This window comes from Dama dama, chromosome 23 (assembly GCF_033118175.1).
Source record: "Dama dama isolate Ldn47 chromosome 23, ASM3311817v1, whole genome shotgun sequence".
In the NCBI taxonomy this organism is placed as follows: domain Eukaryota; kingdom Metazoa; phylum Chordata; class Mammalia; order Artiodactyla; family Cervidae; genus Dama; species Dama dama.
Genome location: NC_083703.1, coordinates 60,487,954 through 60,504,516, shown reverse-complemented (window position 1 = coordinate 60,504,516; position 16,563 = coordinate 60,487,954). Strand labels below are relative to the sequence as shown.

The window sequence follows — 16,563 nt, the reverse complement described above, 5'->3', positions numbered from 1 at the left end:
GACAGAAGGAGAGAGGAGAGGAGGTAGAACGGTCTGAGCAGGCGGGGTTCAGGCACATGGGGACACAAGGAAGGGAATGCAGAGAAGAGTGTGAGCTCGACAGCGTCAGACCCCCCCTGCCTCCAGCCCCCTCCCCGTCCCCTAGTTTTGAAGGGGCCCGTTTGGACACTCAGCTTTAACTAGGGGAAGTCATCCCCCCTCCCCAGCTTGGCCTCCCACTGAAGCTTCCTGTTGGGTTTGGGGTTCAACTTTCTTCTTCCAGAACTGATGAGGGGAGCAAGTCCCCCATGCTGATGCCCAGCCTAGCTCAGCCAGTCCTGTTCCGGTGCCTAGCTCAGGCGGGCGCTGCAAGAGGAAGTGAAAATCGTCCAGTAATTAATTTCCCTGCTGCCTGCCGGGGGGTGGTGGTTTTGACACATCCGAGGCTGTGTCTTTCCCTGAAGCGGGGAGCAGACAATAGAGACACGTGGACTGGGAAGGGAGAGGGGGGAAGGGAGGGGGAGCGGGGCTCCCGCTGGAACTCTTTGCAGGTCAGCTCCTTTGTCTCCAGGAGGATCTCAGCAGACCCCCCCGCCCCCACCATCCAGCCAAAACCTAGGGGAGCTCCCATATCTGGGTAGGACCAAGGAGCAGGAGAATGCAACCCCCTGCCCAGAGAGGCTGCTTGGCAAAGTGCCATGGTGGTGGGCCGGCCTTAGCAAGTATGTGATGGCCAGAGCACAAGAGTCCCGGAATCAGACTCTAGGAATGTCAAGATCTCATTGGTTAACAGCATTCTGTTTATGGGATGCTAGACTGATGGAGTGGGGTTGTGCTTTTGGGACTGGGTCATCTAATACCAGTTGGGAGACTAAGACCCTTGAAGACTAAGAGAGGCTGCAGAGGTGCCCAGGGTCCCACAGGGAGTCAGCAGAAATTTCCAGAGACTCCAGTGGTCCTTTGGGACCTCATGCAAATTGTGAGGTGTTGCTTAGAAATCTTAGAATAAAATTTGGACCCCTGATCTTGCCAAGGTCCTGAATGATATGGGGGGTCCTGCCCATATTCTCAGAGATATTGTCCCACATTTTGCCCTCTGGGACCTTTTTTAACCTCAGTCACAGAGAGTTGAGGTGACCACACCCCCGGGCTCATGACGCACTCAGTATTCCCTATTCCAGCCACACAAGCTGACTTCTCGTCTTGCAGACTTACTGCTCTCTCCTTGGCCTCTACTCTGGTTCTTCTTTTCAGAGGAACCCTGCATTGGCATAGCTGAGGCATCACTTCTTCTGGGAAGTGTCCCTGACTTCCTACATGGTAGACTAGGCCAGCTTGCCCATTGGCCCCTGAGCTGTGTGACTCTGTCCTGTGTTTGGCTCAGCATACTCTTGCAACATGCAGTAGGATATCCCAGCTCCTCTACTTACTAACCATAAGATCTTAAGCAAGTTATTCAGCTTCTCTGTGCCTCAGTTTCCCATCTTATAAAATGGGCTTGCATATAGTAGGTATGTAAGCCTGCTGATGAGCACTTACATATAGTAGGTGCTCATTCTGTGTGTGTTCTGTAAGTACAGTTGTGCCTGGAGCACCCAAGATTCATCTAACACATGTTTGTGGGGTTCTACATAATAGGTGGTAACCTCAACAGTCCTAGTCCCTGGTCTCCTTGGAGGTGACATTCAAGGGACATAAAATTGGGTGAGCAGTGGAGGGTGCTGGTTCCTAGACAGGGTGGCCAGCAAGGGTCTCCTAGAAGAGGTGACATCTAGGCAGAGACTTGAGTGATGAGATGGAGCCAGCCATGGAAGGAGCCAGAGAAAGAGAGCTCCAGGCAGAGGCTTCACAAGTTCAAAGACCCTGAGGCAAAAATGAGCTTGGGCCAGTTCAGGAATAGCAAGGAGTGGGAGGAGATGAGGTCAGGAAGTTGGCAGGGCCCAAACCCAGAAGGTGTTCAATAAATCATGAGTGAATGACGATGGGGTAAGTTGTAGTTGTTGTTCAGTTGCTAAGTCATGTCTGACTCTTTTTGACCCCATGGACTGCAGCATGCTAGGCTCCCCTATCCTTCACTATCTCCCAGAGTTTGCTCAAAGTCATGTCCATTGGTCGATGATGCTATACAGCCATCTCATCCTCTGTCGCCCCCCTATCCTTTTGCCCTCAATCTTTCCCAGCATCAGGGTCTTTTCCAATGAGTCTGCTCTTTGCATCAAATAGCCAAAACATTGGAGCTTCAGCTTTAGCATCAGTCCTTCCAATGAATGTTCAGGGTTGATTTCCTTTAGGATTGACTGGTTTGATCTGTTTGAAGTCCAAGGGACTTTCAAGAGTCTTCTCTAGCACCACGATTCAAAAACAGCAATTCTTTGGTGCTCAGCCTTCTTTATGGTCCAACTCTCACATCCATGCATGACTACTGGAAAAAACCATAGCATTGACTATACAGACCTTTGTCGGCAAAGTGATGTCTCTGCTTTCTAATAGGCTGTTTAGGTTTGTCATAGTTTCCCTTCCAAGGAGCAAGCGTCTTTAATTTCATGGCTGCAGTCACCATCAACAGTGATTTTGGAACCCAAGAAAATAAAGATGGTCACTGTTTCTACTTTTTCCCTTTCTATTTGTCATGAAGTGATGGGACCAGATGCCATGATCTTAGTTTTTTGAATGTTGAGTTTTAAGCCAGTTTTTTCACTCTCCTGTTTCACCCTCATCAAGAGGCTCTTTAGTTCCTCTTCACTCTCTGTCATTAGAGTGGTATTATTTGCGTATCTGAGGTTGTTGGTATTTCTCCCGGCAATCTTGATTCCAGCTTGTTATTCATCCAGCCTGGTATTTCACATGATGTACTCTGCATATAAGTTAAATAAGCAGGGTGACAATATACAGCCCTGAGAAACTCCTTTCTCAATTTTGAACCAGTCCATTGTTCCATGTCTGATTCTAACTCTTGCTTCTTGACCTGCATACAGGTTTCTCAGGAGGCAGCTTAGGTTGTCTGGTATTCCCATCTCTTTAAAAATTTTCTACAGTTTATTGTGATCCACACAGTGGAAGACTTTAGCATGGTCAATGAAACAGAAGTAGATTTTTTTAAAAAATTCCCTTGCTTTCTCTATGATCCAGAAATTGTTGGCAATTTGATTTCTGGTTCTTGGGTGAGATTCAGCCTTAAAAGGTGGATCTATTCAAAGGTAGATCTTTAAATTTGGAGAACAACGTTTCACTGCTCACATAGAAGTTGTTAATAGTTATTGGTGGTGTAGTCATATCTTCTTGAGTTTGTACTGGGTACTGGGATCTCTGTCCCTTAGTGGTGCTTAATACAGCGGAGTAAATAATGCAAGTGGGCACCCTTGAGCTCACTTCTACCTGCCTGACGATCCTACTATTCCAGGCTTTTACATAAGAGATGGTAAAACTGAGCCCAGAGAGCTTCCCAGGACAGTGCGGGTCCACAGTGAATTAGGCATAGAACTGGACTGAGACTGGACTCTCCCTCATCAGATCTTCTCCAGGGGCAGGGTGGAGAGGTAATCCCCCCTTGAAATGACAGAGAAAGGCCCACAGAAGTGATGTATCCAAGGTCCATAGTTCACTACTGTCGGGTTGAAGATCAGATCTGAAGGTCAGATCTCTTGACTTCCGGCTAGTAGGTGGTGTGGGCGGGCAGGCACCTTTAGCAGATGGAAGAAACCCTCAGCCCAGAAGTTGAAGTTCAAAAATACCCACGGGGTTGGGTGTCCTTAAGCAAGGATGAAATACACAACCTCTGGCATGGTTTCAGCACTAGGACTTGGAGAGCCTTCTGTCTCCCAAACTTCCCCCCAATACTGTCTCATTGGTTTCAGAAAAGCTATGTTTAGGAATTCATTTCTCCAAGTCACATCAAATAAGGAGAGAATTTTAATCCCAGGCATGCTTGCTACAGCATCAGAGACTGGAATAAAACCCTCAAGTTGGAAAAAATGGGGAGGAGCTGTGAAGAAAACATTCCCTTGATGGAATATTCTTCAGCCATTAAAAATTATCATATGGAGGAAGACCTTGTCTTTCAATGAAAGATGCAAAATTTTGAAATCCCTTACAGCACGTTTGCAACTATGGGCCAAAGTAAAGATAAACATGTACAGAAAAGTGAAAGAAGGATGGTGGAACTATGGGTGTTTCTCCACCTTCTTTTTTGTGTTTTCCAAAGACTATAAAATGTTTCAGTTCAAGAAACATTTATCTTGAACACTTGCTAACTTCTCCATTACTTCTGAAGAGAAGGAATGATAAAATTTCAAAAAACATGTCAGGAAACACATTCTTTTGACTTTTGAGAAGATAGCATTGCCTATGGCAAATTTCTCCAATGACAGCAATAATTATTACTATATCAACAGTGGCTTCACATGCCTGGCACTGTTCTAAATATCTACCCTTCACAGAAACTGGCCTCGCCAGAGGCTTTCTATAGAGGGATTTGGAATCAGCCTGTTTTCAGTTCTAATCCATGCTCTGTCATTTCCCAGCTTTGCTTCTCTGTACCTCCATTTCCTCATCTGTAAAATGGAGATTTTAAAAGGGATTATCCCCAGTGTTGTGTCCATGCATGCTCAATTGCTCAGTCATGTCCGATTCTGTGATCCAATGAACTTTAGTGCACCAGGCTCCTCTGTCCATGAGATTTCCTAGGCAAGAATACTGGAGTGGGTTGCCATTTCCTCCTCCCAGGGATCAAACCTGCATCTTCTGTGTCTCCTGCATTGGCAGGTGGACTCTTTACCGCTGAGCCACCTGGGAAGCCCATCTCTAGTGTTGCAGTGAGGATTAAATGATAATGTATCTGTAAAGGGTTTAGAGCAGTGCCTGGCACACAATAATTTGACTTGGTGATTGTTGACTGTACTTTTGTTTATATATCATTTCTCATCTAAGCCTCACCATGTCCTCATGGGAGAAGGCTCTGTTATTGACCTGTTGACAGATGAGGGTGAAATGACTGGCCCAAGGCCATATGGTTATTGTGGGGAAGAGCTGGGGAGGGTCTAACATCCCTGTGGTCTACTGCCTGCCTCTCCAGGAGTCCCAGGCTTGGCATAACTGGTTTAGCTGGTGAAGGCTGCAGGCTCTGCCCTTTCTGCCCTACCCATCTGCTCTGATATCCTTCAGATTTCAACCCTGTCTTGCCCATCATGAAGGAGGCCAGCTATTAGTGTCTGGGTGTGACTTGCAGTGCTGTGTAACCCCAGGTAGCTGGCAGAGCTGCCTGAACCTCACTCTGGACATCTGTAAAGAGGGGACCAGGCATTATATTCAGGCTTTACTCCATGGTATTAGAAAGGATCACTGCTCTGGGAGTCAGGAGCCTGATTCTTCTCTCTCTGTTCCTCCTCTGGGCTCCAGCCTTCTGGTCTGTCAAATGGGCATGGGACAAGTTGGTCCCTGAGCTGCTGTCCAGCACCAATAATGGAATTCTGTATGAATTCCAAGGAGGAGAGTGGCTACAAATGCATCCACTTGATGTTGATGGGGCTTTTTCTCTGGTAAGCTTCCTTAGTCTGGCTGTTTCTCCAGTGTATTCCTCCAGGCCCTCCCTTTTCTGAGCCTAAGGAAAGAGGGTAGGAGAAGCCTGAAACTGACTCTTCACAGCTGTGTACGCCTGACTCGGAGACAATGGTTCAAGGCCTTGCGGGGGCGGGGCCTCTGGAACCTGATCACTGCTATATTCTCTCTCTGGTCAATTTGGTCCCCGGAAGCAGATTTGAAAACCAAGATGGAAGTGCAACTTATGGGGGTAACACCTGCAAGAAAAAGAGGTGCGCCTTCAGACTAGGGTGCAAGTCTGACATCTGTGAAAGGAGAGAAGGAGACTGGGTAAGAGGAGCCCCAGGCAGCGATGCAGCTCGAAGGAAGTCTGGCCAAAGCCACAGGGAGCTCCGGGCCCAAGACTTCCTGCAGAGGAGTCTCCTGCTGGTGGAATACCAGGCCCTGGCTCCCCACTGTGCCCAGTCATCAGCCGAGCCTCCCAGAAGGAGAGGGGCCTCAGCTCAGACAGTGTGGCCGACTGAGAGGGCGCTGCAGTGGGAGGCTCTCAGGGACTGCAGTCCAGAGCGGCAGGCACCTCCCTTCAGCTGCTGCATGTTTTTCTTGATTCATTTAATAAACACAGCTCTGGGCTATGTGCCAGGTACTCATCTGCACACTTTACAAATATCACCTTAGTTAATCCTCACACTCGCCTTCTGACTCGTCAGTATCGTGAGCCCCATTTTCAGGGGAGGAGACTGAGCCCAGAGAGGTTAAGTAACTTGCCCAAGGCGTTACAGCCAGTAGGTGGTGAGCCATGGGTCCAGTCCAGACAGCCCGCTCCAGAGCCTGTGGTCTCACCACTCTGCCTTGCCGCCTCCTCTCCTGGGAACCTTTCCATTCTCATTCCTCATTGGCTCCAGAGCTCAGAGCCTCAACAGACTTCAGGAAAGGGCCTGACTAGTGCAGCTGAGGGTGTGGTAGGGTCCCACACGCTCCTGGAGCTTCTACCCTGTTCCTGCAAGCCCTCCCACCTCAAGGCCTTTGCAGATACTGTTTCTGCTGCCCAGAGCATGTTTTCCCTCCCTCTTTGCCTAGTTAACCCCTCCTCTACTGCTGCCCTGCTTGACTCTAAGATCTAGCCCAGGACAGAGATGATATGCAGTGGAAGGAGCGATAATACTAGCTGACATTTATTGAGCACTTATTATGTGCCAGGAGCCAAATCCAACCCTTTCTGTGGATTACCTCATTTAATCATCAAAACAGTCTTTGAAGTGGGGGCCCACAGCTATCCCCATTTTACAGATGAAGAAACCAAGACTCAGAGAGGCAAAGTGACTTGCCCACGGAGACCCAGCTAGGTGTCAGGATTCAAACCCTGATCTTAAATATACAATCCCTCTTTCTAACAGGGCCAGAGGTGCCAAAGGGAGTCTCCCTCTTCCACACCCACCCAGGGCTGACTGCTCCTTAATGGGGGTGGGGGCCCATATCTGTTCCATTCACTGCCACATCCTATCACCTACATAGTGCCGGGCAAATAATAAGTGCTCAATAAATATGTATCTTAAATGAATGAATAAACTGACTAGAAAAACCTTGTGATCCATCTCCCCCAACTCACCTTGATCCTTTTTGGCCTGAGCTTGGGTTAGTTCATCAACCCTCAAGGTTTTCCTCTCCTTTGGGGGATAATTGAATCCCTATCCTGACTACCACAGTCCTTGACCTTGCCCCATTAAAGTATCTTTCCTTCCAAGTTTGAGATGTTCCTGAACCATGGCAAGGTCACCCTTTAAGCAACTCCCTGCAACCTCTGAAAAGGGCTGGTTGCAAGAATCTGATCACTGGGCTCCCTGCCAGGTCAGGGGGCCTTGGGACAAGCCCTCAGCATGTGTCAGGGATGGAGAGGCTAAACAGCCGCTCACAAGAGCCTCACATTGAAGCAGGTGAGATAGTTCAGAGTTTGGGCCTGGGTTACCCTGAGCCAAGTGTTAATCCCAGCTGTGCCTCTGCAGGCTGTGTAATTTTAGGCAAGTCACTTTGCCTCTATGTGCCTCTGTGTCAACTTTGTAAACTGAGGCTAAATAGGGCTCTATGAGGCCTGGTGCATAATCAACACTTGATAAATAGAAGCTGTACTTGAACAGCCTTCAGGATATCAGCATCATTCCCTGCCTATCCTTGTTTGGCAGTTGGGGAAACTGAGGCATGGAACAAGCAAGTGCCTTCTTTGGGACTTTCAGGCTGCTGCCTGCCGGATCAAGGCTGGCTCCTTCACCCCATAGTGGCCTCTCCTGCCTCCATCTCTTCCCCATCAGCTGAGCTGAGAACCATCCCTGGCAGATGCTGAGGCGGCTGCCGAAGCTGCAGAGTTGGCATTTCTGGGCTCCCAGGGCTCCTGGCACAGAGGAATCAACCCTTCTCTGCACCCTCTAGCTCTGCCTCCTGCTTCTGCTTCTGCTCATATACCAGCTGGGACCCATCAGCTTCTGGAGAAAGCCAGGAGGTGGCCCAGGTGCATGGAGGCAGGGGGCTGTCAATATTGACCTGTGCCTGACCCCAGACTAGTGGACAGACTCCTAAGAAGTCAGAACACCCACAGGCTCCAAGTGCACACCTTCACAGCCTCCCCTGTCTCTCACTCTGGCTGTAGAGGGCCAGGGGAGCAGAGAGGTTAAAAGCATGGATGGCCTGGGTTCAGATCCCTCCTCTGCTGCTTACTGATGAGTTATCTACCCTGGGCAACTTACCTGTCCTGTTTGTACCTCCCTCTCTTCAGCTGTCAAAGGAGGATGCTAATGGTACCTCCCTCACAGAGCAGGTGGGAATCCAGTGAGATGCTTAGGATGCTCGTTCACACACGGTTGGTACTCAGTAACATCAGCCATTTTGAATGTGGAGTCCACTCTCTCTGTTGACCTCTTAAACCTTTCAGCCCCAAGGAGTATCTCCTCTCGACTCCTGAGGCTCTAATGGTCAAGGCCCTGCAGTGAAATCCCACTGACCTGGCACGTGGTAGGGGCTCATTAAAAGGTCTTCGTGGCTGTGATACAGGAGCTTCCCTGGTGTCTCAGATGGTAAAGAATCTGCCTGCAATGCAGGAGACCTGGGTGCGATCCCTGGGTCAGCAAGATCCCCTGGAGAAGAAAATGGCAACCCGTTCCAGTATTCTTGCCTGGACAATCCCATGGACAGAGGAGCCTGGGGGGCTACAGTCCATGGGGTTGCAAAGAGTTGGACACGACTGAGCGACTTCTCTTCTTCCTTGGCTGTGATACAGCATGAACTCATGGAATTTTCATGACTGCTTTTGGAGATAGTATGATGACACTCATGTTATAAAGGACCACATAGGCACAGAGAAGTTAAGAAATTGCCCAAGGGCTCACAGCTAGTAAGTCTGCAGATATTTACTGAGCATCTACTCTGCGCCAGGTACGGCGCTCAGAACTGAGGATGCAGCAGTAGACAGAACAAAGACCTGCTCTCATGTCCGTCCTACTGTGCTGACAGATAATAATAAACAGGTAGATATGCCAGCTTCCTAAAGCGTCAGGAATACAAGTGACATGAGGCAGAGATAGAATGGGGCTGTTTTAGATGGGGTGGGTAAGGAACCTCTCTGAAGAGATGATGTTTGCATAGAGTCCAGAAGGCAGCAGGTGCTTGGTTGGGACACAGGGAATCCACACTTGTGTTGGCTGCAGCAGGTGCAGTCCACAGTCCTAGAGATCCCAGGTCTGGGGGCACCTAGAACCCACCTGTCTGGGTTGGCTTCAGAGTGGATAGTGATTCCCTCTGCTTCAGCTGGCCCTCCTCTGTGGAGGAGTTAAAAGAACAGGGCAAATGACTTGACTTCTCTGGGTCTTGCTTTTCTTACCTGTCAAATGTGCATTGATAAGCACACCACACACTGCGGAGAGAGGAGATGCTTAACAGAGACAATCCAAGGAAAGTGCTGAGCACAGAGCCGGGCACAGCAGAGTAACCTAACCCTCGGTGACTGGAGTGGACAGGTGACCTTCCTTTCAATCGCCCAGAGCCTTCCAACTACCTGATCTGATGAGTCCCCTCCTCCTATTAGCTGGGTCAGTACTGGCCTCCCCCACGTCCTCTGTAGCTAGGGACAGTCACATGATCAGCCCTAGGCCCATGACATACTGGCTAGAGTATGGCAGCCTCTATACTGAGTGTCCAAAAGCACCAGGGACAAAGGTCAGGGACTCAGCCTCCAGCGTTGGCCTTGGGGCCCATTTAGCAGGGACATCTCCCTCAGGCCAGGCCTTTGACCTATTTTTTTTTCTCTTATTTTTGGGGGGGGGGGCACAAGAAGCCTCTTATCCTGGTGTTTGACCCTCTTGGAGATTCTTCAAGCTTGTTTGCTACCATGGATCCTTGATGACTCAGCAGCCATTGTCTGGAAACTCCGGTGTGCGTGCTGCATGTGTGCATGCTGAGTTGCTTCAACTGTGTCTGACTCTTTGAGACCCTATGGCTTGTAGCCTGCCAGGCTCCTCTGTCCATGGGATTTTCCAGGTAAGAATACTGGAGTGGATTGTTATGCCCTCCTTCAGGGGATCTTTCCAACCCAGGGATCTAACCCTGAGTCTCTTATATCTCCTGCATTGGCAGGTGGGTTACCACTAGTGCCACTTGGGGAAGCTAGAAACTCCAGTAGTAATATTTTTCCCAAATTGAGTGGAATACCACAAGTTCCATCCTTCTGGTCCAGAATGGCTCCTCAGGGATGTGAAGACACCCAGTTCTTTCCAAGTTCACTCCAAGGGCAGTGGCCTGGGGCTGCTTCTGTTGGTGTTCCCAACTCCCAGCACGAGGTGACTCAGAGGAAAGTCTTAGTACCTGTTCACGGTGAGCAAATTAGTGGTACAGGATATGCTTTCCACATACCTGCCCATCCTGGCTGCTTCCTTCAACCATGTTCCAGCTTTTTGCTGTTTTTCTGAAAGTGTGGGGGTCTAGAACTGAACACAGAACTCCCCAAAATATATGAGCAGAGCTGAGCAGAAAGGGACTGTCACCTTCCTCATTCTAGATATTGGACTTCTAAAACTTGTCCAGATATTTCATAAGCTTTTGGTGACTGTTTGCCCTGCTGATGTACATTCAGCTGTTCGGTTTTTATGCCTCCCTGTACTCTTGTTGTTGTTCAGTCACTCAGTCCTGTCCACTCTTTGCAACTCCATGGATTGCAGCACACCAGGTTCCCCTGTCCTTTACTGTCTCCTGGAGTTTGCTCAAACTCATGTCCATTGAGTCGATGTTGCCGTCCAACCATTTCATCCTCTGTCGCCCCTTCTCCTCTTGCCCTCAGTCTTTCCCAGCATCAGAGTTCTTTTCCATTGAGTTGGCTCTTTGCATCAGATGGCCAAGGTATTGGAGCTTCAGCTTCAGCACCAGTCCTTCCAATGAATATTCAGGGTTGATTTCCTCTGGGATTGACTGGTTTGATCTCTTTGCTGTACAATATGGACTCTCGAGAGTCTTCTCCAGCACCACAGTTTGAAAGCATCAGTTGTTCAGTGCTCAGCCTTCTTTATGGTCCAACTCTCACATCCATGCGTGACTGCTGGAAAAACCATAGCTTTGACCAGATGGACCTTTGTTGGCAAAGTAATGTCTCTGCTGTTTAATGCACTGCTGCTGTGCTGTCCTGCACTGTTGCTCGACCTTATTTTATTGCCTCTTTGCCCTTAATCTCATTCTGACAATGGCATTCATTGCCCCCTCCCCACCCCAAGGAATGGCAAATTGACTTCAGCTTAAGAACCCATGTTGATTGGTTGGTAGCTGTAGCCCAGAGCATAGTGCTGAGATAGATTCTGGAACTGAGTTTGGGCTCAGTGTGGGAGACTGCTCCAATTGATTAATGATGTCTGCCAAGATACAGGAATGGAAATGTTAGTTTGCTTGAGATACACTTGTCATTCCCCATCACAGATGCTCCTAACCTGGGGTCCATAGAAATAATACAGGAGGCCCCATTAACTGAGATAGAAAAAGGATTGCACCTTCAATTTCACTAGCTTCTTTCTGAAATTTATCATTCCTTCTGTAATGAATGCAGGCCACAGATCATAGTGGCATTAACAGGGCTTGTAACATTGTCACTAATAGAAATCACAGATATTTTCTTGTTGCATTACAGATGTTCCAGATAACTTGAAATACCATTTACACTCATCATGACGTGGAAATTGCTAAATCCTTGTGCTATAATGCATAATCAAGAAGCATATGTATTACTGTAATGAAGATTTATTTTTAATATTTTGATAACTTTCAATATATAGGTTTCCTTTGTAATGCTATATATTTTATGAATTTAAAGACATTATTCTGAGAGAGGTCCATAGGCTTCAATAGATATCAAAGGGTTTCATGAACTCTGGACCATCGGGTTTTAGGAGCTCCCTGCCTTTCCAAGGGAACCTTTCTGAGTTCCCTCCAATATCCTGGGTCTATGAGAGGAGCAGGAAGGTGAGATGAAGTTCTTCAGGCCAGGAGAAGCTGACCGCACAGCCAGCTTCTGGGTCAGCCACCCTGAGGTGCTGTGAGAGGTGATGGACCAGCAGAAGTGGTAGGTGATGTAGGAAGTGAGAGAGAGGAGGTTGTGCAGGTGACTTCTGGGCCAAGGCTGGGCTCTCTTGTCTCAGGACAGAGAAACTGGTGTTTGCCAAGGTGATGCGAGGGAAGGAGCCTGAGCCTGACCTTCTAGAGGTGGAGGGAAATTCTAGCCTTAGAGAAGTCCTAGATCATCCTCCCTTATGAGCTCAGAGGCTCTGGACTGCAGGAACCTATAGCCTGGGAGTGGGGAGGCCTTGTCACAGGGGAAAGGGGGTTCAAATCCCTTCATGCAGCATAGACAGCTTACCAGTCATCACCTCATTCATTCACTTATTCATTCATTCACTCACTCATGTAAGTGACCTGGTAATGTGCCAGGACCTAGGCTGGGAACTAGGCAAAGGGACATGTATGCAGCTCAGCCCTCCCTTCGTAAGACTCAAGCAAAGCCAGTGACAGTGTAGAGGCTTGATGCTTTGATGGGTCCATGGGGTTCCCTCACGCAGTCCGGAGGGATTAGGGAAGGCTCTCTGGAAGAGGTGGTCTCTCAAGTGAGTAGACATGAACAAGGTCTGTGGATGCTCAGGAAAGGTTCTCAGGCAGCGTGGGCAGCAGCATGTGCAGAGGAGCTGAGGAAGAAAGAGGCCACAGGGGCATTCTGTTTGGGGGTTGGAGGTGGTGAGAGATGGCTGGGGAGGTCACGCAGGAAGCCTGGAAGCCACATGGACAGCCCCCTGGCTGTGGTGAGGAAGAGGTGTGGGTCCCTGCTGCCCCATCTGTCAGTGGCAATGAGCTGTGACTTCAGTGGCCTGGGGAAGTTCAAGGTCACCGTCTGGGGTAGCAGAGGTGGGGGAGCTAGGGGCCATCCTCTCACCAGGGCTGGCAAAGGCCAACTGGGAAGCTGGGGCCCATGCCTGCCCCACACTGCAGCCTCCATGAAGGTCCTTCTGCTCCGAAGGCCTGAGTGGGCCCTGTTCCTTTATTTATGGGCTGCGTGAGCAATTTGCTCCTTGCTGGCCGGCTGGCTGGGTGTGTGATGTGGGGATTACTCACGCCCCAGTTGTGGTCCGGCCTCTGCAGGCTGCGGGGTAATGAGTGAGGTAATTAAGTGTAAAAGACAGGAGCAGGCAGGGGAGGGCTGAGGGGGGCGAGCAGTCACTGGTTCTTTTCAGGAGCAGGGGAGTGAGATAATGTAGGATAATAGCTCAGCCAGGCCCTGCCCCGGCAGCCCGGCCTGTGCCGAGAGGTGCCCCCCAAACAGCCAAGACAATTCAGCTTTTTCAGGGGAAATGGGGGGGCTTGGGCAGGGCCTGGGTCCCGGGGACAGCTGTATGGAAATGACAGCGCCTCTCCTTGGATCTGTCCTGTGTTGGCTGAGGGTGCGGAGCTGGTGCCTTTGGCTGGGGTTGAGGCTAAGAAGTGGCTAGGACGAGGAAAGTAGATGAGTCAAGATGAAGAGGCCACATGGGGCTGGGAGACTGAGCTGTGTGTGGGGAGAGAAGAGAGGTACTGAGAACCGTAGGTGAGGTTGTTGGTGGCTCCAGAGTCTGACTCACTGGGTCGGAACTGTGGCTTTGTCATTGATTAGCTGTGTGACATCAGCCTATTGTGTTCCCTCTCTGGGCCTCAGGGTTCTCATCTGTGAAGTGGGGGCGTCCAAACGGGGGCGTTTGGAGGATTAGCAAGATGATGCATAGCACCTAGCACACAGTGAATGATCCATATGTGCTTGAGAGTCAAGTCCACAACCATAGGGCATTGGTCATTCCTTTAGTGAATACATATGTACAGAGTGTCTGACGTAGTCTCATGGTTCTGGATGCTGGGAAAACAGTAATGAATAGAACAGAGTCCCTGGATTTCCTCAGTGGTCCAGTGGTTAAGAATCCACCTGCCAATGCAGGTGACGTGGGTTCAATCCCTAGTCTGGGAAGATGCCACATACTAAGTGGAGCAACTGAGCCTGCCAGCCACAGCTACTGAGCCCATGCTCCAGGGCCCATGTTCTGCAACAAGAGAAGCCACCGTATTGAGAAGCCTGTGCACCACAGTGCAGAGCCTGCATGCCCCAACTAGAGGACGCCCGCGGCTGCAATGAAGACCCAGCTCAGCCAGGAGAAAAAAAAAGAACGGAGTCCCTTTCCTCTTGGAGCTGACATTCTAAGAGGGGAGACCTTTCATCATTAAACACATAAACATATAAGGTCATACCAATGATCCCATTTCTGAAAATGTATTCTGTGGATGTGTATGGACACATGTGAAATGAATACATTCAAGGTTATTCACTGCAGTCTTGTTTAGCCCAGTTTAATCTTGTTTCACCTCAGATGCAGTCTAAATGTCTATCATTTAAATGAAGTTAAATGAGGTTAAATGAAGTATGGACGAGCCAGAGGAAGACTATACAACTACAAAAAGGGTGAGGTCATTTTTTATGTACTGATACAGAAAGATCTCCAAGATATATTGACAAATAAAAGGGATGTCAGGAATACTTTGAGTGAAAGAGCAGGGAAATAAAAAATATTTTAATACCAGCTGTGTATATAACAAACTAATAATAATACTTGTTAACTGTGGACAGGACCAGGATTGGAATGAGATGGGTGGGAGGGAGATTTTTCACTATGTTCTTTTCTATAGTGTTAATTTTTGTACTAGTGCAGAAAAAAATTTTTTTAATTCAGCTTCCTCTTTCCTCCTTCCCTTTTCCAATATTTGTTGGAGGTGGTGGGCAGGATGTGGGACCAGTCATGGAAAAGCAGCTGAGTGAGGACGGGTCAGGGAAGGGAATCACAGATATGGAAATGGGAAAGGCTAGTGTGAACCCAGTGGTGCTGGGGGAATCAGTATGAGCTAATGGCATTTGATAAGTGTAGACAGCTAAGCATAGATGTAAATGTGTGTGTCTGTGCCCCATACATGTGTTTCTCAGTCCTATCCACAAAGAGAACCTAGGAGCACTAATACCCGCATAGCAATGAGTACTCATAACACCAAATCTTGGTTGCTAAATGTAGCATTGTCCACTGAAAGGAACCAGGAATCCTTGGGAAAATGACTGACTTGAGAGCTGGGCCAAGGAAAGTACACAGTAAGCCTGGAACATCTACTTTGTCTATAAAATAAGTAACAGTGCTCAAGTTATGCTGGGGACATGTCAACAGAGCCTAGGAGCTACTGGGATGATTTGAACATCAGAAAAAATGATGACAGTGAATAAATGATTACAACACACCCGAATAAAAATTGGTTCTATGGAGATTTCCCTGGTGGTCCAGTGGCTAAGACTCCAAGCTCCTAAAGCAGGGGCTCCGGTTCGATCCTTGGTCAGGGAACTAGATCCTGCATGCCACAACTGGGGATCCCATAGGCTGCAGCTAAGACCTGGCTTGTGTGTGTGGTAAGTCACTCAGTTGTGTCCAACTCTTTGTGACCGCATGGACTGTAGCCTACTAGGCTGCTCTGTGCATGGGATTTCACAGGCAAGAATACTGGAGTGAGTTACCATTTCCTTCTCCTGGGGATCTTCCCAACCCAGGGATTAATTTAGTGGCTGAAAACAAGATCCATTTAGCTCACAGCTCTATGAGTCCCAAGTCTGGCACAGTCAGTTCAGTTTAATTGCGACTCTTTGCGACCCCGTGGACTGCAGCATGCCAGGCTTCCCTGTCCATCACCAACTCTCGGAGTTTACTCAGACTCATGTCCATTGAGTCAGTGATGCCATCCAACCATCTCATCACACGGTCAGCTATGCCATATAACCTAACCTAATCGCGGGAGTGAACTCCATCATAGTCACAGTCCAGGGGATTATGCTGGACAGGCCCACCTAGGGGGTTGGAAATCTTGGGTGCCATCTTAGAATTCTTCCTGCCATAGTGGGAGTTGAGGAACAAGGAAACCAGTGGGGCTGTACAAGAGTAAGCAAGGGGAGGAGGGGTAGGAGACAGCCGAGTATCTCAGGTACCATAGAGACCACTGGGAGGCTGAGGTCTAGAAAGTGACCTTGGGTATTTTTGCTCCTGAGTAAGGGGAGGGCCATGCCAGTTCCCCATGGACTCACTTGAAATACAGAGCAACCCTGAGGTACGACCCAAAAGATGATTTAAATCAAAGGGATGCAGGCCTAAAGTAGCCCTTGAGGAATCAGTGCACTGTTGGGCATGGGTGATGAAGCGTCTGCTCTATGCCTTTGACCTGGAAGGGGCAATGCAAGAAGCCACAGGGTCCTGAAACCTATAAAAGTTGGCTGGAAAAATATTTTCAAAACTTCCCAGGGACTTCCCTGTTGGTTCAGCGGTTAAGACTCCATGCTTCCAAAGCAGGAGCCTGGGTTTGATACCTGGTCAGGGAAGTAGACCCTGGGTGCCACAGCTGAGATCCCACATGCCACAATTAAGACCTGGCACAGCCAAATAAAAAACAATGAAAACTTTCTAAAATTCAAAGCAATAAAGTTCAATTATG

At 48.8% G+C, this 16,563-nt stretch overlaps 1 long non-coding RNA gene across 2 annotated transcripts in view; it reads left to right on the top strand.

The window, feature by feature from the left end:
• Positions 1 to 16,563, top strand: part of LOC133044432 (uncharacterized) — a 46,605-nt gene that overhangs the window by 16,080 nt on the left and 13,962 nt on the right. The window contains exon 2 of one of the 2 annotated variants that reach the window (XR_009689936.1): positions 14,418 to 14,509. The exons of the other annotated variant lie outside the window; for it this stretch is intronic. This is a non-coding gene — a long non-coding RNA (uncharacterized LOC133044432). The remainder of the gene's footprint in view (positions 1 to 14,417; positions 14,510 to 16,563) is intronic. 2 annotated transcript variants of the gene reach the window in all.